Source organism: Scyliorhinus canicula, chromosome 3, assembly GCF_902713615.1.
Source record: "Scyliorhinus canicula chromosome 3, sScyCan1.1, whole genome shotgun sequence".
Classification (NCBI taxonomy): domain Eukaryota; kingdom Metazoa; phylum Chordata; class Chondrichthyes; order Carcharhiniformes; family Scyliorhinidae; genus Scyliorhinus; species Scyliorhinus canicula.
The window spans coordinates 219,535,591-219,557,391 of record NC_052148.1 but is presented as its reverse complement, the minus strand read 5'-3'; the positions used below and the strand labels follow the sequence as shown (position 1 = coordinate 219,557,391).

The following is a 21,801-nucleotide window of genomic DNA, read 5'->3' as shown; positions in this document are numbered from 1 at the left end:
TTGGTACTGGTACAATTGGTAATAATGGTATGGCTGCTGATCGATCGTGCTAGGAGCCAAGAAGATGAAAAGACTAATGGCCCACATCTATCAGAGTATCAATTTTCAAACAGTCAGGATTGCAGTGTACCAACATACCAGTGACTCTGAAGGTGATTGTTAAATAACAGAGACACGTCAGTAAGAATTGTAAGTCTAAGAATTGCTTCAGAACTCCTGTGTAAATTTATTCAAAAGAATGTCTGAGATTCTGTGTTAAAATTTACTGCTGGCACCTGCGATGGCCTAATGTAGGGGGAAGACGCACATGAGGTGGCTCCCGCTGGAGTACTGTACTTTTTGCCCCTTTTCTTAGTGCCACAGATTGTTTAAACTTGAAAACCCACATAGTTATTGTAATAAGGATTTTGCATGACTGAAATGCCCAAAAATGTCAGGGGAAAGAAGGCTGAGAGCAGAAATATTTCAATGGAGTCTGAGGCCTCTCAGAGCTTAATCGGCAAGTAAAATGGCGGAGTCAAGCTCTGGGGCTCTGGCCACTCCACTAGTGGCCAAGGTGCTTTCCAGTACGTTGACGAAAAAATTCCAAAATCATCGACCAGTTGTGTCGGAAGACCTCAGGAAATCAATTGAAGAAGTTTGGCTCCCATTTGAGAGGCTCTGGGGAAGACTAATCAGATCATGGAAGCCCAGGGACCAAGATCAAAGAAGATATGATCGGAGCGGCCTTCGGTTGTCAAAGCAAATAAATCATTGAGGGCCAAGATGAATGACCTAGAGAATAGGTCCACGAGACAAAATATTCCAATTGTGGGGCTTCAGGGGGGGGGATGGAAGGCCAAACATCCACAAGGTACTTCTCAGGCATGTTCAATAGGATGGTAGGTGAAGGTGGATTTACATGCCCACCTGAATTGAACTGGGCCCGTCGTGCACTCCAGCCGAGACCTCGTCCTGAACATCTACGTGCAGTGATAGTGAGGTTCCATAGATTCAAGGAGAGGGTTCTGAGATCGGTGAAGGGACACTGTGACTTTCAGTGGGAAGGCCACTCCATCAGGTTCTATCAGTACATGGGCGTGGAGCTGGAGAACAAGAGGGTTCTATTCAATGAAGTCAAGGCCGCTCTATATAAAAGTGGAGTCTGGTTCTGTTCGGTCTAACCTGCTCGGCTCAGAGTAACTTTAAAAAGGAAAAGAATATTTATTTGATGCACCAGGAGAGGCGGACTCTTTCGATAAAAAAACGCAAGCTGAGCACAGTGTAATTGAGTTTTTAGTTCGATTGACAGGCATGTTGAATTTTTGCATTGTTGGGGTTTCCTGCTTGTTCTTGTTTTTTCTTGTTCTTCTTGATTTCAATAGGGTTGAATATTTACAGTTCAAGTGTAGATTTGGGGTTTAGCTCTATGTGGGCTTTTATTTGTTATGATAATATATAGCTCCATTTGGACAGCAAGGATCATGGGGTTTTGGTATTTTGTTATCTACAATCATTTTTCTTCATCTCCAGTCGGGAGCCTCCCTGCTAACTTAAGAGTTAGCTAATGAGAGCAATTTTGAATGGTTCGCTGCAGCTCATTATAGTGGTTGTTTAGATAATGATTTTAGAGTTCTGGTTTTGTTTAAGTTTGTTAGAAGTAGACTTTAGTAGTTTTTGTTTGCCTTGTTTCTATTTTTATTTGTACTTGGATGTGGTTGTATTCAAGGGCGAATGGCGTTGGGTGGTGCGGGGCTGTGATTTGCTGATGGTGTCTATAGATTTCTCTTTGTCCAGTGTTTTGACTGGGTTAGGTGGCCACTTGGGTGGACCTGTTAGCTGTGTCTTTTAAGTATCCTTTGGGTAATCTCTCTTGGTAGAAATGGCTGACTCCGGATTGAGGAGGGGGGGGGGGGGGTGTGGAGAGACCCCCCAATTCACTTGGTAACCTGGAATATTAGGGGTTTGAATAGCCCAGTAAAAAGATCAAGGGTATTTTCTCACCTTAAGAGTTTAAACTCTGATGTGGTGTTTTTGCAAGAGGCCATTTGCGTGTCAGATACCAATCTAGGCTGCGAAAGGGATGGGTGGGACAGGTCTTCGATTCAGGTTTCGATGGCAAGGCCAGAGGTGCAGTGATACTAATTAATAAAAGGGCTCAGTTTTCGGTCTCTAAGATTTTGGCCAACCCCAATGGCAGATACATTATTGTTTGTTGCTCCCTGGTGGGCATCCCATTGGTTACGGTTAATAATTACGCCCCGAACTGGGACGATACAAATTTTTAAATGTATTTTTTTTGTATTCCAAACACAAATCAGTAGTATATACATACAGCGGTCCAATATCAACAGGATTTAAACAGTTTGTCAATTTTCCCCCTTTTCAACTACCCCTGATGTGGAGATGCCGGACTGCGGTGGGCACAGTAAGAAATCTTACAACACTTGGTTAAAGTCCAACAGGTTTGATTCGAATCACTAGCTTTCAGAGCGCAGCACCTTCGTCAGATGAAACATTCACGGTGAGGAAGGAGCTGTGCTCCGAAAGCTAGTGATTGAAAACAAACCTGTCGGACTTTAACCTGGTGTTGTAAGACTGCTTACTGTTCAACTACTGCAACATTCCTCCCCCTCCCTCAATGCCACCACTTAGGCAACAAATAAACCTTCAAAAAGGACAGAAAAGGTGTTTACTGTGCATAAATCCACTCTTCTGACCCCCTAAGAACAAACTTAATCTTCTCCAGTCTTAAGAATTCATATAAATCCCCCAAACACACCGAGGCCCCTGGCAGCAGTGCCGATCTCCAACTCGGTAAAATTTACCACGGTGGCCAGTGGGGTGACTCGACCAGAACCAGAGCTGAGGGTTGAGAGGGCTGGGTGCAACCGGGCCAGCGAGGGCAAGGACGTTCTTTCTCTGTTTTAAAAAGAGTGAAAGATTATCTATGAAGTACGATGAGTCGGGAACATATGACAAGTTAAGCAATCCTGACACTTGAAAATACATCCTTACAAGATTTTACCTATGATGATGTGATTGATGATTTTAGGAAGAGAAGATGCAGAAGTAAAGCCACCAAAGATGCCATGGGTTGCAAACAATTGATGAAGCAAGAAAATCTTAAAAACCTGTCCCTCTACCATGTTCCGCCTAAATTCTGTTCTTCAAATGGTAGCTGCCAACAAACCCCGAGTAGATTCTTACACTCAGCAATTTCCTCCCCTGTAAATCAGAACATATTCCCTATAGCCCGTACGACAAACACCATTCCATATGCTCCCAGCTCATTGTCTCAGGGTCAACCAAACTGTTTCCAATCTTCCAGTTCATCGGTAAAGTCCTCCCAACTGTGCCTAACTGACACCTTTTACTGCTGAATCATTATTCAAGAGAACATTAATAGATTGCAATCTCCTAAATGCACTTTCTTCTCAAGTCCTGCATAGGTCTGATCAACATTATTCTCTAATGCACTGATGAATCTTATCCACCCTGACATCAGACTAATGTAACTGGATGCAATTCAAAATATCTTCATTTTCTCAATTACATTACAACCTGCAAGGTTTTGAATGGTTACCTACTGTGAGATGTCAAAAGCCACAAAAAAATACAACATTAAATCAAGTTGAATTACAAATTGCTCATATTTACAAAAATGAAACAAGCCTATTTTTAAGTATCACCAATGGCTGCAGTATGTATGCAGGAGGTCCTGCATCCTGCAGTGTGGAAGATTACACACCAAAATATTGTAAAATCTCACGGAACCAAGGACCCGGGTTCGATCCTGGCCCAGGGTTACCGTCCATGTGGGGTTTGCACAGTCTTCCCGTGTCCGTATGGGTCTCACCCCCACAACCCAAAGATCTGCAGGGTTAGTGGATTGGCCACGCTAAATTGCCCCTAAAATTGTATATTTTTTTTTTAAATACTGTAAAATATTAAGTTTAATTTGTGATTTTCATCTGCTTACTGTCCTTTTGAGGCTGAACTTTGGTAGGTCAGCAGGTAAATATTTAAGCATCCCAGCTACTCCCCCCCAACCCCATCAGCCACAGAGGGCCCACAGACAGGCTGGAGCCCTACTTCAACATGTAAACAGAAGCCCTCTGCTGTTTTTCTTTATTCTTTGACAGGATGTGGGCATCACTCACTAGGCTGGAACTTTTGCTGCCTATCCCTAAATGTTCCTGAAATGATAGTGGTGAGCTGCCTTCTTGAACTGCTGACTCCACATGCTTTAGGTACACCTACAGTGCTGTTATGGAAGGAGTTCCAGGATTCTGACCCAGTGATACTGAAGGAACAGCAATATAGTTCCAAGTCAGGATAATGGTGTAACTCAGAGGTGGTGATTTTCCTGTATAGTGTCCAGGTAAGTGCAGAGTATTCCATTACACTCGTGACTTGTGTGTTGTAGATGGACGACAGGCTTTGGAAAGTCAGTACATGAGTTACTCGCCACAGAATTCCCAGACTTTGTAGCCACAGTATTTATATCCCTGATCCAGTTCAGCTTCTGGTCAATGGTAATGCCATTGAATGTCAAGAGGAAATGGTTGGATTCTCTCTTGTTGAAGATGGTGATTGCCTTGCACGTGTTTGACATGAACATTACTTGGCTCTTATCAGCCCAAGCCTGAATGGTGTCCACTGATTCAGTATCAGAGGAGTATGAATGGTGCTGAACATTGTGCAATCAGTGAACATTCCCACTTCTGACCATATGTTGGAGGGTAGGTCATTGATGAAACAGCTGAAGAGAGTTGGGCCTAGGGCACTACCCTGAGGTACTCCTGCAGTGATGTCCTGAACGGAGATGTTTGACCTCCGACCAGCGCAACTGTGTTCCTTTGCACTAGTTGTGACTCTAAGCAGTGGAGAATCATCCAACCCCCCCCCCCCCCCCCCCCCCCCCCCCCCACACTGATTCCCTTTGACTCCAGTTTTGCTGAAGCTCCTTGATGCCACACTTGTCAAATGCTGCCTTGATGTCAAGGGCAATCACTCTTAACTCACATCTTGAGTTCAGCTCTTTTGTACATGGTTGGACTAAAACTATAATGAGGTCAGGATCTGAATGGTCTTGGTGGAATCCAAACAGTGTCGGTGATCAGGTTATTGCTATGTAAGTGCCACTTGATAGCACTGGCGATGCCCCTTTCCATCACTGTACGACCCTATATCATTTTCATGTATCAATGGGTAGAATGAGCAGTCTAACCATGGTGCTTAAAGGGCACACTGCTGGCCATGCAAAAACAGATACAGAACTTGGAAGAACATTTTAAAAAGCAGGAGGAGTATGCAATCTGGTTTCTTGAGCATGTTCGGCTATTGAAAAAGATCATGTTTCATCTGATTTTGACACTAAATCCATTTTCCTGACTGCCCCCCCATACCCCTTGCTTAGCTTGTAAATCAAACATCTGCCTAACTCAGGATTGAATACATTTAATGTCCCAGCCTCCACGTCTCTCTGGGCTAGAGAATTCCAAAGATGAATGACCCTCTAAGAAATTCCTCCTCATCTCCATCTGAAATGGAAATCACAAAATACAATAAATTAACTTAGAAACTATGCCCACACAGTGGGGAGGTGGGGGCCTCGATGGGGTCCCCGATACGGGGGAACCACCGGTTTGTTCCGGGGAGAATTGATGGCGGGTTCCTGAGTTGGCACAGGGCAGGTGTCAGGAGGCTGGGGGACCTGTTCATAGACGGGAGGTTTGCGAGCCTGGGTGAGCTGGAAGGAAAGTTCAGGCTCCCCCCGGGGAACACCTTTAGGTACATGCAAGTAAGGGCGTTTGTCAGGCGGCAGGTGGCGGGGTTCCCCCTGCTGCCGCTGCGTGAGGTGCAGGACAGGGTGCTCTCGGGGGTATGGGATGGAGAGGGGAGGATCTCGGAAGTGTACCAGGTGATGCAGGAGGTAGATGAGGCCTCGGTGGAGGAGCTGAAAGATAAATGGGAGGAGGAGCTGGGTGAGGAGATTGAGGAGGGGACGTGGGTGGATGCCCTAGAAAGGGTGAACTCCTCCTCTTCGTGTGCGAGGCTTAGCCTCATACAGTTTAAGGTACTGCATAGGGCTCATATGACCGGGACAAGGATGAGCTGGTTTTTTAGGACCGAGGACAGGTGTATTAGGTTCTCAGGGAGCCCAGCAAACCATGTTCACATGTTCTGGGCATGCCCAGCGCTGGGGGAATTTTGGAAGGGTGTAGCAAGGACGGTATCAAGGGTGGTAGGATCCAGGGTAAATCCAGGCTGGGGACTCACAATATTTGGGATTGCAGTGGAGCCGGGATTGCAGGAGGCGAAAGAGGCTGGTGATCTGGCCTTTGCGTCTCTAGTAGCCCGGTGGAGGATTCTTCTTCAGTGGAAGGATGCGAGGCCCCCAAGCGTGGAGGCCTGGGTCAACGATATGGCAGGTTTATTAAATTGGAGAGGGTGAAATTTGCCCTAAGGGGGTCAGTGCAGGGGTTTTTCAGGAGATGGCAACCATTCCTAGATCTCCTGGCAGAACGGTAAGAACAAAAGGTCAGCAGCAGCAGCAACCCGGGGGAGGTCTCTTTGTTTTTCTTTTGGGTTGAATATCTGTTTTTTGCCAATGACGGGCGATAATTTATTGTTTCTCTTCTGTATTTACTGCGGGGGGGGGGGGGGGGGGGGGGGGGGGGGGGGTTCTGTTTTTTTTTGCTCTTAAAGAGTTTTCTGTTATTGTTTTCTTTTTTGTGAAAATGTGAATAAAAATTATTTTCTTTTAAAAGAAACTATGCCCACTAGTTCTAGATTCCCCACAAGAGGAAACGTCCTTCAATATCTTTCCTCTCACTCTACTCTAGGAATCATCTCAGCATTGCACTGCACAGTTACAGCAAGGTTTCCCTGCTTTTATACTCCATCCCCCGTGCCAAAAGACAACCATTCCATTTCCTTTCAAAAATATTAGATATACTTGCAGATGAACTTCTGTTCTTCATGTACAATGATGCCCAGATTTTCTCTTTTCCATGGCATTTTGCAGTCTTTCCCCATTTAAGTATGGTAGCATAGTGGTTAGCGCAATTGCTTCACAGCTCCAGGGTCCCAGGTTCGATTCCCGGCTTGGGTCACTGTCTGTGCGGAGTCTGCACTTTCTCCCCGTGTGTGTGTGGGTATCCTCCGGTTTCCACCCACAGTCCAAAGATGTGCAGGTCAGGTGGATTGGCCATGCTAAATTGCCCTTAGTGTCCAAAATTGCCCTTAGTGTTGGGTGGGGTTGCTGGGTTATGGGGATAGGGTGGAAATGTGGACTTGGGTAAGGTGCTCTTTGCAAGAGCCGGTGCAGACTCGATTAGCTGAATGGCCTCCTTCTGCACTGTAAATTCTATGAAGTAAGATTTAGTTTTTCTACTCTTCCCACCAAAGTGGACAACCTCACATTTTCCCACCTCATATTCCATCTGCTAAAGTTTTGTCCATTCATTTAACCTATCTATGTCCCTTGCCGACACTTTGGTCCGGATTCTTGCTCCTTCGACGGAAGAATTTCCTGTTTCCTGTCTTACGGTACCCGGTTTGGAATTGGTGCCCCGAACAGTGAGAGTTTATTTCCAGGGATACATGCACACGCTGGAGTCAGGCTCACTACCTCTGGAAAGAGTTTGCAGGCAGCTACAGGGGCTGCCAAGTGCCAAGGTGGGCTGGTAAAATGGCTTGCCCCGGTGCTCTGAGACTTTTTCCCAGTTGTGTGCTTGAATATTCACCCTCCTTCCCCCTCACCCTCCCACCGACTCCCCATGACCCAAATATGCCAATCCATGTCCCTCTACCCACCCCATAGCTATGTTATACTGTACAGGCCCACTTATACACCCATTCATTCCTGCAGTCTCGTACAGCACCTCTGCCAACATAATGCTAACTCATACCAACTCATGAACATCTACCCTTTACCTTACATCATTCACGCCAACCCATCCAATACCCACAATGGGCAGATCTCTGGAGCCATGCTGAGATTAAATAAAATAAAAAGTATCTATTGCAGACTTCACTATGTTAAAAAAGTCTAATTGATAAAAGCATATTTAATAAATTTTAATTGGCTCAAGTACTTAATACCCAATAAAAACAAAGACTTATAGCCCCACATCAAAGATAATTAATTCCTTATGGCCTCTTGGAGCTGTCAATCAAACTCTGAAATTTAAGTTCCCACTGTATTAATGATAGGTTGTGGAATCAGTTAAGCAGTAATGTTACTATAATGAGTGCCCTTAGGATTATGTCAACAAGAACTACTGAAACTGAAAGTATCAATTTTATTTTCAACTCGGGAAGGTTTTTTTCAAAATTTCAAGAGCAGAGGGTTTAAATAACTTGAGACCTTGACAGTTTTAAGTCCTTATCCACCTTTTACAAACATTCATGTGCACGCTTAAAAATCGTTAGTCATACACTGCGGGAAACGGACCCGACTCCAGCTAAAAAATGGTCTGTTTAAACTCAGCACTGAGTTCAAATGGCCCTGCTGGATTTGGGTATCCCCTGTGTGTAAAACATCATGCCCTCTTTCCGCAACTGACAAAAGTACGATCTGACAGAAATGAATGAGGGACTCACGGATCCAGGGGCATGGCACCATTTTGGATAAGGCGCAGAATCTCCGAAATCTGGGCCTTTGTGTTCGCCTCACCAATTTCTTTTCAACCTAATGTTAAGCTTTTTAAGGGATCAGAGTATCCATCACCATTTCCTACTGCACAAATGCCTTCTCCCGCTCCATAGTTAATCATTTCTGCCTCATTACATGCAAACACAATTTTTGGACCTTTTCTTCAGCAACCACCAGTGATCCTTTTAAAGGACCGACAGTTAAATTGAAGAACACCTGGAACAAATGGATGAACTGGGTACGGAGTCAAATGGCAATATGCGTATTTAAGCAACCTCTTGCTCAGAAATAACAGGAGCAGCCCATTCACAAATACCTCCTAAAAACTGCATCAGCTGGACCTCGGGCATCAATCGTGCAAATTTTTATGCATTCATGGACATCACTGGCTAGGCTAGCATTTATTGCCCATCCCTACTTGCCCCTGAGAAGATGGTGGTGAACTGCCTTTTTGAACCGCTGCAGCCCATGTTGTGTAGGTACGCCCACAGTATTGTTCGGGAGTTGCAGGATTTTGCCATAGCGACAGTGACGGAACAGCAGTCTAGTTCCAAGTCAGGGTGGTGCGTGACTTGGAAGCGAACATCCAGGTGGTGTGACCATGAGAATAGCAGTGTTTCTTTCCTTCAGTTCAAAAAAGACATTAATCACTACTCTGTAACATGTCCTTTAATCAACTTCCTATGCAAGCAGTCATTTTATCAGCATGCCTCCTTTGAGGTATGTCAGGACAAGCTGTATCCTCTCTCAGTGCACAGCCTGTTACAAGCAAGTGGTGTGAGAAATACATTTAGTCATAAATAGACTTTCTAGGCAGGCAGGGAAGGCCTGCCTAGAAACCTCGAGTTTGGGGCCACCGTTGACAGTGCCTCTGCTGTTCACGCCGGCCAGGTACTCCACAAGCCTTGTCATGGTGGCAGCCCTGAGGGTGTGGGGACAGTGGCGGCAGCACTTGAGACTGGATAGGGTCTCGGTTTGGGCACTGATGATTGGGAATCATAGGTTTGCTCCGAGGGGGAGGGGGCTGGACGGGAGTTTCGGGGGTGGCAACCGGCAGGGTTTGAGCGGTTTGGGCACCTATTTGTTGGGGGCAGCATCTCGAGCTTGGACGAATTGGAGTTGTCCGCCGGGAAACGTTTCCAGTATTTGTAGATGAGGGATTTTGTCCGGAAGCAGGTACCGTCCTTTCCCCACTGCTGCCCCAGGGGCTTCAGGACAAGGTGGTGCCAAAAACAGGGGTAGGGGAGGGAAAAGTGTCGGAAATTTATAAAGGAGTTGATGGATTGGGTGGGAGCCCCGATAGGGGTAGTGAAGTGGGAGGAGGAGTTGGGGAGGGAGGTGGAGGCGTGGGGTGTAGGACGAGGCATCCTCGTCGTGCGCGAGGCATAGCCATATTCAGTTCAAGGTGGACACAGGGCACATATGACTGTGGCCAGGGTGAGCAGGCTTTTTGAAGGGGTGGAGGATAGGTGTGGGCAGAGCGCGGGTGGGCCCGCAAATCATGTCCACATGTTTTGGGCATGTCCGAAGCTGGGGGGTATTCTGGCAGGGGTTTGCTGACATAACGTCAGAGATCTTGAAGGTGGTCCCGAGTCAGCGATCTTTGGAGTGTCAGAATACTCGGGAGTCCAGGGGGCGAGAGAGGCCGATGTCATGCATCTGCCTCCCTGGTAGATGGATCTTATTTGAATGGAGGGACTCAGGGCAGCCAAAACCAGGAGTGTGGGTGAGTGACCTGGTAGAGTTCCTCAGAGAACAGTTAAGATGTGTTTTATGGTTGTGTTTGATGTGTGGCTATATAAATGCTTCAATAAAATATTTTTCAAAAAAAAAATAGATTTTCTAGGTTTACATTGACAAATACATTAACAAATCTTTAAAATTTGAATAAGCTGAAAGAATTCAATAGTATTTAAATATTATTATCCACAATTCATCATCCTATTCAGATCTTAATGTCCTGCATACCTTTCCTGATCAACAGGAAACCACACAAGCTGTTCCTTCGCCTCTCCCAATAACGCTATTGATCTGGCCACTGAGAGATGCACAAATGGATGCCTGGTTAACATGGCTCTTATTTTAATCTCACTTCCTCCATGGATCCATATTTGATGACATGAACCAATACTTGATCATCATTTGAGCAATCACAGGTGAATATCAGCGTCCTGTCATTGTATGATACCGCACTTATGTGTTGGCTCATTTGTTCCTTCTCCGCACAATGCATTCTCTGGTTATTTTTACTTGAATAAGACATTCACAAAATAGTACAATTCAGCAATTAATAGGTTCTTTTTATCACCACATATCATACCAGTCCTGATGGCCTTTAAGGGAGCGTCCTTGCCTCTCTGCTTTATATAAATTTAATGATTGCACTTTTATCAGTCATGACAGCAGTATTTTTTAATTGCTGTTCTAGTCAAAGAATTATAGAAGCAGCTGTGCCTCCATGTTAGATAAAATAACAGATGCAAGAGATCTGTCACTTTGCTGTGAATTGCATTGAAAAATAGGATCAGCATGCAGGTGGATAGGGTTTTCAGTTCTTTTGGTTTTCTCACACCAAAAACAATTTTAATTTTGCAGATACAATCGTTATATTTCGCTGATTGTTGCTGGTTTTAGAATTGTGGCACTGGAGGTTTACAAGACCATCCAACAAGTTGCATATGTACAGTGCCTTTAATGGGACATGGCAAGCCGATTGAGGACTCAGAGGGAATATTGAAAGAAGGTTGGGGAAAATGAGCAAAGACAGGGTTGAGGAGGTAAGTTTTGAGATTCACTTTTTGAAGGTATGAACAGATGTAGAAAGAAGCAAGCGTACAGGAGAGAATTCACAAATATAGGGCCATGACAACTGAAGGCCCAGCTACCGATAATTTAGTGGAAGGGGAAGGCAGGGGGTGGGGGGCACGGTGATGTACAGTCTCCCACACTCAGAAAAGCAGAGGAGGTGAACTCAGATTTAGGCTCAAAGGCTGCCAATGTTGGGTGTAGCAAGGATATTGAGGGGAGAGGGATGTTATCAATGGGTAGAATGCACAGCTCTTCACCCATTGATATTAGATGTTGAGGTTTTCCTGCTTTTATACTCCATCCCCCTTGCCAAAAGACAATCATTCCATTTCCTTTCAAAAATACGAACTCGAAAACATTTGATGAGCTCATAGAGGTAGTGCAAAATCACTGTGACCCGAAGCGCTCAATCATCCTCCAAAGATACTGCTTTAAGACGGCGGGGAGGACCCTGCCCACTCTCAGATAAAGTGACAATCAATTAAACTATATCATCATGACCAAGATCACACCAATAATGATAAAGTTGTCAGTAAATAATCATCCATTCAAGCTGGAGGTGGACATGGGAGCTACTGCCTCGTTCACTGGAGAGCAGACATTTGATCGCTCCAAACTGGTATCTAACCCTCGAGTTTGGAAGACACTAGAGCCAGGCTAGCCACCTACACATGGGAACCTTTGCAGATTAAGGGTACTACAACGACCCTGTTGACTTATAGGCAGCAGCCAGCTCGGCATCCACTAATCATTGTGCGATGTCAGGGACCAAGTCTTAAGGGCAGAGATTGGCTCCAGCAAATCAGGCTGGATTGGCTGGAGATTTTCAGACTGGCCATTGGTGGACAGTACAAAGCTATCAACAAATACCCTGAAGTCTTCCATGAAGGCCTTGGGAAAATAAGAGGCGCCTGAGCCAAAATGTATGTCAGCCCCCTGCAACACCAAAATATTTCAGAGCAAGACCGATTCCATATTCCCTGTTGGAGAAGGTAGAGACCAAGCTTGGGGACCTGGAAAGTCTGGGTAAAAGACCCATGCAATTCGCAGAGTGAGCAATGCCTGTCGTTTTGAGCCCTTAAACCGGACAAATCGGTCCGCCTTGATGGGGATTATGGGCGGGATTCTCCAATCCTGCGGCAGAGTGTCCACGCCGTTGTAAACGCCGTTGCATTTTATGACGGCGTGAACGGGCCACTCCCACGTCTAATTCTAGCCCCTACAGGGGGCCAGCACGGTGCTGGAGCGCTGTATGTCGCTCCAGCTGCAGATGCCGGTGCGAACTGGGCACCGCGCAATCCATGCATGTACAGTTGTGCCGGCGCCAATGAGGACATGCGCAGTGGCACCAGCGCCAACGCGCGCATGCGCAGTGGCCTCCTTCAACGCGCCGGCCCCGACGCAACATCCGCAGGGCTACAGGGGCCGGTGCGTAGGAAAGGAGGACCCCAGCCACAGAGGCCGGCCCGTCGATCGGTGGGTCCCGATTGCGGGCCAGACCACTTCGGAGGCTCCCACCTGCGGTCGGACACCCTCCCTCCCCACAGGGCGCCAACCGACCCTTACTCGCCGAGGTCCTGTTGGCCCACAGCACTTTAGAATGGCGCCGGCGAGACTCAGCTCTTTTCCTTTGGCAGCTTGGCCAAGCCGGGCCGGAGAATCGGCGGGCCAGCCGCGTACAGCGGCCCGCAGCCACGCCGGCGCCAATGGTGCCGATTCTCCGCACTGCGGAGAATCGCGTGCCAGCGTCGGGTCTGCGTGGCCCGTTCGCAGGGATTCTCCAGCCCAGCGCGGGGCTGGGAGGATCCCGCCCTATAAACCTGCGTCAATCAGGTTTCCAAACTGGATAGGTACCCCATGCCGCTAATAGAAGACTCTTCGGCATTCCCTCCGGAAGCAAAGATCACCAATCCAGTTCACACTTCCAAATCCCGTTCCACCCTCAAAGGACCTCAGGCTAATCATGAAGAGGCAGAAGAGAACCTCCTTGCTAGGGGAAAACTGAAGGGGAAATGGACTTAATCACAGAATTTACAGTGCAGAAGGAGGCCATTCGGCCATCGAGTCTGCACCAGCTCTTGGAAAGAGCACCCTACCCAAGCCCACATCTCCACCCCATCCTCATAAACTAGTAACCCCACCCAACACTAAGGGCAATTTTGGACACAAAAGGGCAATTTATCATGGCCAATCCACCTAACCTGCACATCATTGGACTGTGGGAGGAAACCGGAGCACCCGGAGGAAACCGGAGCACCCGGAGGAAACCACGCATACACGGGGAAAACGTGCAGACTCCGCACATACAGTGACCCAAGCCGGGAATCGAACCTGGGACCCTGGAGTTGTGAAACAATTATGCTGACCACTATGCTACCGTGCTGCCTGACTTAAGGGTGGAGGGATGTTATGGTGACCACAATGTACGCAGGGCATCATCAATAGATCTCCTGTGGGCTTTATAGAATATGAATTCCCCCATTGAGTGGCAGAGGCTCACTCAATAGGAGATGCACAAGTTTAAAACCCACAGTTCCGACCAGGACCTGCATCTCCATCGGTCCTCGGGAGGGACGCCAATGTTGTATGGCATGGCAGCGATCCTTTTTGTTTCTTTAATAAAAAGAGCAATTGTTAGAAGCTTGGCCTTGATGAAGTTACTACTTAGGCATACAAACAGAAAGTGCTGGATAAACTCAGCAGGTATGGCCGCATCTGTGCAGGGCGAAATAGCATTGATGCTTCAAGTCCAATATGACCTTCTCTTTTTATTTCAGATCTCCAGCATCCACTTTATTTTGCCTTTATACGAGGATATTGAGGCATCTGGCGATGGAGTGTAGCAAAATTTGAAGGAATGGCTAAATTTGGCTTTGTGTGAATTGGATGCAGGGTTTTATAGAAGTAGGAATTTATTTGGAGTGAAAGTCAGGATTCCAATCCTTCAAAATACACGAGCTGATTTATTGCTGTATAATAATTCTACCATAAGAATTAATAAGAAAATTGTTCAAAAACATGCTTAACATTTGCTTTCAGTTTTCAAATTAAATTAAATTAAATAAGTAAAACACTAATCATCATTTGGCTAGAACCCATTATTGTGGAACTGGGGCAGTGCAGAGGACCTTGACTGTGATGACTACATAGATTACATAGAATTTACAGTGCAGCAGGAGGCCATTCGGCCCATCGAGTCTGCACCGGCTCCTGGAAAGAGCACCCTACCCAAGGTTAACACCTCCACCCTATCCCCATAACCCAGTAACCCCACCCAACACTAAGGGCAATTTTGGACACTAAGGGCAATTTATCATGGCCAATCCACCCAACCTGCACATCTTTGGACTGTGGGAGGAAACCGGAGCACCCGGAGGAAACCCACGCACACACGGGGAGGATGTGCAGACTCCGCACAGACAGTGACCCAAGCCGGAATCGAACCTGGGACCCTGGAGCTGTGAAGCGATTGTGCTATCCACAATGCTACCGTGCTACTAGTTTGAATGCATTTGAATGTATGAAGATAGATTATTGCTAATGAAATTATTTTAAATAAAATAAGACACCTGGTGCTTATGGTTCCAAGTAAAATCACAGGTACGTTTTTTGTTAATGTGTTATTAGATTATACAACTGTTTACTGTATTACCATATTGCAGTGCCTTTCCGTATATGCAAAATTATATCGTTTACAAAATATGAAAATATAGGTAATAGAAGTAACAAAATTAAAACTATAATGATATATTCAATGAACACAATTGTACGACACTTACAGAATGCTGATTTTATGAGAAAAAGCCAAGTAGAATTCTGGTAATTTCCTAACAGTAACCTATACCGAATAAAAATAAAATTTACCTTTCTCTGGCATTTTGCAAACAGGCAAAAAATGTTCAGGTGATTTACTTCGTGCAGTGGTATATATTTATTGTCCTTATCTTCAAGGGGGATTTAAAGACAATTAGGATAATCTTCAAGAAATAAATACAAATTAGTTTTCCCATATTTGATATTTTTTTGTGTGGTCTATTTAGTACCATTACATCATCGCTGTTGAAACTGTCTTGCCCACTGTTTAAAAGGAATAGGAGACTGGCTTATTCAATGTTATTGTTGGTTACATTGTTTTTATTTGGTTACTTTGAAAAATAATGGATGACATTTACCATTCGTATGATATTATCTATACAAGTAATTTAATTTTAAAAAGCAAGTTATTTGAAGGAGCTGTGTATCTTAATTTGGCATCATTAATGGTATAATTGTTGACTCTGAGATTTTACATGTACCAACCTGACAAATAAAGTTCTATAATTCTTAATCACAAATGAAAGTGTTTCTGCTGCCGACAGTTTTACACAGTTATCTGTACAAAACAGACTGTAGCTTCACATTCCTATCCACCTGTAGCCTGACTCCATTTCCAGACAACATGTGGTCTGTTGGCAGATGCAATATGATCACCACCATGTCTGTTACTTGACTTAATCTCGAGACAGCCTGGAGGGATGTGGGGCTAACAAGGTGATGGAATTAGCTAGTTTATTTATATATATTTTTTTGTTAAAATATCTTCCAGAGGGGCAGCACGGTGGAGCAGTGGTCAGCATTGCAGCCTCACGGTGCCGAGGTCCCAGGTTCGATCCCGGCTCTGGGCCACTGTCAGTGTGGAGTTTGCACATTCTCCCCGTGTCGGCGTGGGTTTCACCCCCACAACCCAAAAATGTGCAGGTCGGTGGATTGGCCACGCTAAATTGCCACTTAATTGGAAAAAATTAATTGGGTACTCTAACTTTTTTTTTAATTTTTAAAATATCTTCCAGAGGGCTTACTTAGGTATTTTGTTCTCTCAACCTGACCATACTAGTAAGTGTAATGATGCAAAGTGATTCTTCAAAGATTGGTTTGTAGGAAAGCCATAGGAGACATTCAACAATGCTCTATTCAGTATGCATTTGGAAAAATTATTGAACAGAAATGTAAAATGATTCATTAAGCTCAGTTCAGATGTTTAAATTAATGAGTGAAAAGTAAAATAATGGGCTGGATTTTACATACCTCCACCAAGAATTTTTACGGCAGGAGGGCACATGAAATAGGGCGGGTGTCAACCCCACCACTTTTCTACTTAATCCTGAGTTTACCCCCATAGCACGATAGGTGGGTGGGTGCCGCAATTTGCATATAAATAATCAAGGGTCAACGGAGCTTTTTCACAAGATAATTGACCCCGATAATATTATAGTACGGACAGTGTAAGTTTGTCATAAGCAGTTGGGAGCGAGTGGGCAGGTCATTTCTTTTTTTTTTAAAGTGGGAAGGAAGAGAGAGACCATCTTGGGGAGGCTCCCTTTGAGCATCGAGGGCAGCCCACCCCAAGAAAATAGCCCCCCCTTTCTTCCTACCCACCTGCTCACCAAATTCCGCAACCCAAAATCCTCTTGCCCCCCTCCATAAAGTGGCCAAACCCTCCTCATCCAATATCCTGGGCTGACATTGCTCCAGGATTCATTGGGCCTTCGCTTTGATACCGGTTGTACTCTTGGCAGTGCCTGCTAATGCGCTGTTGGCGCTGCCAAGACTACGGAAGCAACCAGACAATCCAATTGTCTAGCAACTCCCAAGGGTGGGACTTCCTCCCCAATTAGGGGCGGACGTCCTATTGTCAGGCACGTTAGCGCCCCTGTAGCAGCAAGAATTGGCATGGAGTGAGTCGGCTTCCACATCGACTTGTTTCTGGGTTCAGACAAGCTATCTGTACCCAGTGCTGAAACATGTAAATGAAGCAAGGAGAATGGTAGCAAAATGGTGATGTTACTGCGCTGATAATCCATACACCCAAATAAATGTTCCAGAGACAGGAGCACAAATCCCACAAGGGCAGATGGTGGAATTGAAATTCAGTCACTTGTTTAAATCTTGAATAAAAGCTAGCCCAGCAATGGTGACCGTGAAACTGCCAGATTGTCATAAAAACCCATTTGGTTCACTAATGTCATTTGGGGAAGGAAATTTGTCATCCTTATCCACTCTGGCCTTCATGTCATTCCTGACTTGTAACTGCCCTCTGAAGTGGCTGAGTAAGCCATCAATTAGATAGATAGAGATAGAGAAATACAGCACAGAACAGGCCGTTCAGCCCACGATGTTGTGCCGAACTTTTGTCCTAGGTTAATCATAGAATTTTGGACACTAAGGGCAATTTATCATGGCCAATCCACCCAACCTGCACATCTTTGTAGGAAACCCACGCACACACAGGGAGGATGTGCAGACTCCACACAGACAGTGACCCAAGTCGAAATCGAACCTGGGGCCCTGGAGCTGTGAAGCAATTGTGCTATCCACAATGCTACCGTGCTGCCCCAAAGAAGAAATTAATCTACACCCCATCGTTCTACCGTAATCCATGTACCTACCCAATAGCCGCTTGAAGGTCCCTAATGTTTCCGACTCAACTACTTCCACAGGCAGTGCATTCCATGCCCCCACTACTCTCTGGGTAAAGAACCTACCTCTGACATCCCCCCTATATCTTGCATCATTTACCTTAAATTTATGTCCCCTTGTAATGGTTTGTTCCACCCGGGGAAAAAGTATCTGACTGTCTACTCTATCTATTCCCCTGATCATCTTATAAACCTCTATCAAGTCGCCCCTCATCCTTCTCCGTTCTAATGAGAAAAGGCCTAGCACCCTCAACCTTTCCTCGTATGACCTACTCTCCATTCCAGGCAACATCCTGGTAAATCTCCTTTGCACCTTTTCCAAAGCTTCCACATCCTTCCTAAAATGAGGTGACCAAAACTGCACACAGTACTCCAAATGTGGCCTGACCAAGGTTTTGTACAGCTGCATCATCACCTCACGGCTCTTAAATTCAATCCCTCTGCTAATGAACGCTAGCACACCATAGGCCTTCTTCACAGCTCTATCCACTTGAGTGGCAACTTTCAAAGATCTATGAACATAGACCCCAAGATCCCTCTGCTCCTCTACATTGCCAAGAACCCTACCGTTAACCCTGTATTCCGCATTCATATTTGTCCTTCCAAAATGGACAACCTCACACTTGTCAGGGTTAAACTCCATCTGCCACTTCTCAGCCCAGCTCTGCATCCTATCTATGTCTCTTTGAAGCCGATAACAGCCCTCCTCACTATCCACAACTCCACCAACCTTCGTATCATCTGCAAATTTACTGACCCACCCTTCAACTCCCTCATCCAAGTCGTTAATGAAAATCACAAACAGCAGAGGACCCAGAACTGATCCCTGCGGTACGCCACTGATAACTGGACTCCAGGCTGAATATTTGCCATCCACCACTCTCTGTCTTCTATCGGTTAGCCAGTTTGTTATCCAATGAGCCAAATTTCCCACTATCCCAATACCTCCTTAATTTCTGCATAAGCCTACCAGGGGGAACCTTATCAAATGCCTTACTAAAATACATGTACACTACATCCACTGCTTTACCTTCATCCACATGCTTAGTCACCTCCTCAAAGAAGTCAATAAGACTTGTAAGGCAAGACCTACCCCTCACAAATCCTTGCTGACTATCCCTAATCAAGCAGTGTCTTTCCAGATGCTCAGAAATCCTATCCCTCAGTACCCTTTCCATTACTTTGCCTACCACCGAAATAAGACTAACTGGCCTGTAATTCCCAGGGTTATCCAGATTCCCTTTTTTGAACAGCGGCACGAGTCGTAGGTGTACCCTTCAATGATAGTACTGGTAGGAGTGACCACTGCACAATGCTTGTGGAGGTGAAATCACATCATTGGACTGAGGATATTCTCCATTGTGTTCTGAGGCACTACCAAATAGGAAAGGTTCAGAATAGATAGAGAAGCTCAAAACTAGACATTCAGAAGGTGCTGCGCGCCATTAACAGCAGCAGAATTGTATTCTACCACAATTTGTAACATCATGGTCTGGCATATCCCTCACTAACATCAAGCCAGCGGATTAACCTTGGTTCAACAAAGTGTAGGAGAGCATGCCAGCCGCAGCACTAATCATAACTAAAAATAAGCCGTCAACCTGTCAAAGTTCCAACACAGGGCTAGAAGAATGCCAAACAGCAGAAGCAGCTTGTGATAGACAAAGCAAAACAATACCACAACCAACAATGAGATGAAAGCTCTGCAGATCTGCCACCTCCAGGCATGAATGGTGATGGATAATTATAGAATCACAAGGGCAGCACGGTGGCCTAGTGGTTAGCACAGCTGCCTCACGGCACTGAGGTCCCAAGTTCGATCCCGGCCCTGGGCCACTGTCCGTGTGGAGTTTGCACATTCTCCCCGTGTCTGCGTGGGTTTCGCCCCCACAACCCAAAGATGTGCAGGTTAGGTGGATTGGCCACGCTAAATTGCCTCTTAATTGGAAAAAATAATTGGGTAATATAAATTTTTAAAAAATAATAATTATAGAATCATAGAATCTCTACAATGCAGAAGGAGGCCATTCGGCCCATCGAGTCTGCACTGATCGGTGGAAAGAATACACCCCGACCCTATGCCAGTAACTCCACCTAACCTTTCGGACACTAAGGGGCAATATAACATGGCCAATCCACCTAGCCTGCGCATCTTTGGAATTAAACAACTAACCAGATGAGCAGTCTCTATAAACATTCCAGCCTCAAATGAATGGGGCAACCAGCACATCAGTGCAAAGGGCTGATGCATTTGCAACCATCTCCAGCCTGAAGTGCTGAATGGATGATCCATCTTGGCCTCCTCATGAGGTCCCCAACATCAAGCTGTCAATCATTAGCCAATTTTATTTACTCCCCAAGACATCAAGTAACAGCTGAAGGTACTCAGCACAGCAATGATCAAGGGCCCTGACAACATCCTGGAAGTAATACCGAAGACTTGTACTTCAGAATTGGCCAGCTCCCCAGGCAAGCTGTTCTAATACAGCTACACACTGGCGCAATACACATCCAAGAACATGGAACATTACCTAAAGTATGTTCCATTCACAGACAGCAGGTTAAATCCAATTCAGTCAATTACTGCCCCATGGGCAGCACGGTGGCGCAGTGGGTTAGCCCTGCTGCCTCACGACGCCGAGGTCCCAGGTTCGATCCCGGCTCTGGGTCACTGTCCGTGTGGAGTTTGCACATTCTCCCCGTGTTTGCGTGGGTTTCGCCCCCACAACCCAAAGATGTTCAGGGTAAGTGGATTGTCCATGCTAAATTGCCCCTTCATTGGAACAAATGGATTGGGCACACTAAATTTATAAAAAAATAAAATAAAAATTACTGCCCCATTAGTTAACTTGGAATCATCAGCCAATTGATGGTAGGTGTCATTGACAGTGCAGTCAAACAGCAATAACCTGCTCAATGATGCTCAGCTTGGGGTCTACAAGGGGCAGTTGGCTCCAGACTATGGCCCAAATGTGGTAAAATGGGCTGAATACTGGAAATGAGGTAAGAGTGATTACCTTTGTCATCAAGTACCCAAGTGTGACATCAATGATTCCTAGCAAAATTGAAGTCAAAGGAAATCGGAGCTGGAGTCATTCCTAACCCAAAGGATAGTGGCTGTTGGAGACACATCCTATTCATCTCAGGGCATTGTTACAAAAATTCCTCAGGGTAGTGTCGCAACACGGCAACTTTGGAAATTCCGGGGCAGCGCGGTGGCGCAGTGGTAGCACTGCAGTCTCACGGCGCCGAGGTCCCAGGTTCGATCCCGGCTCTGGGTCACTGGGTCCGTGTGGAGTTTGCACATTCTCCCCGTTTGCGTGGGTTTCGCCCCCACGATCCAAAAGATATGCAAGGTAGGTGGATTGAACATGCTAAATTGCCCCTTAATTGGAAAAAAATGAATTGGGTACTCTAACTTTTTTTTTTTAAAAACTTTTGAAAATTGCTGGCCTATATTGCTGTTCCTTCACTATCACTAGGTCAATGACCTGAAACTCCTTTCCTCACAACACTATTGGTGCAACCTCCATATGGACTACAGCAGTTCAAATAGGCTGCTCAACATCACTTCCCAAGGACAACTGGGGATGGGTAACAAATGCTGGTCTCGTCTGCAACACTCTTCTGAATGCATAAAAAGAAAACATTTAAGTCCCAGCAAAGATGTGTGGTGTTTAATTTAGCTGCTGACATGGAACTGCCTGTGAAGTTACTACAATTCTGCCAATTCTAATGTTACAAGTAAAACCTGGCACTGAATCTTAATTTTCCTATCGAATTATGATTTGCGTTGAAACCACCCCAAGAAAAAAAGTATAAAGTTAAAATAACCTCTCTTCATTCATGAATTCTAAATGTTTCCCTTCATTGTAGTAGAGGTTGTTCAATGTT

General features: G+C 45.5%; 1 protein-coding gene across 23 annotated transcripts in view; it reads right to left on the bottom strand.

Annotated features, from left to right (window-relative positions):
* The window catches only part of ank2b (ankyrin 2b, neuronal), a 1,110,754-nt gene that overhangs the window by 1,073,880 nt on the left and 15,073 nt on the right, over positions 1–21,801 (bottom strand). The window lies entirely within an intron of this gene.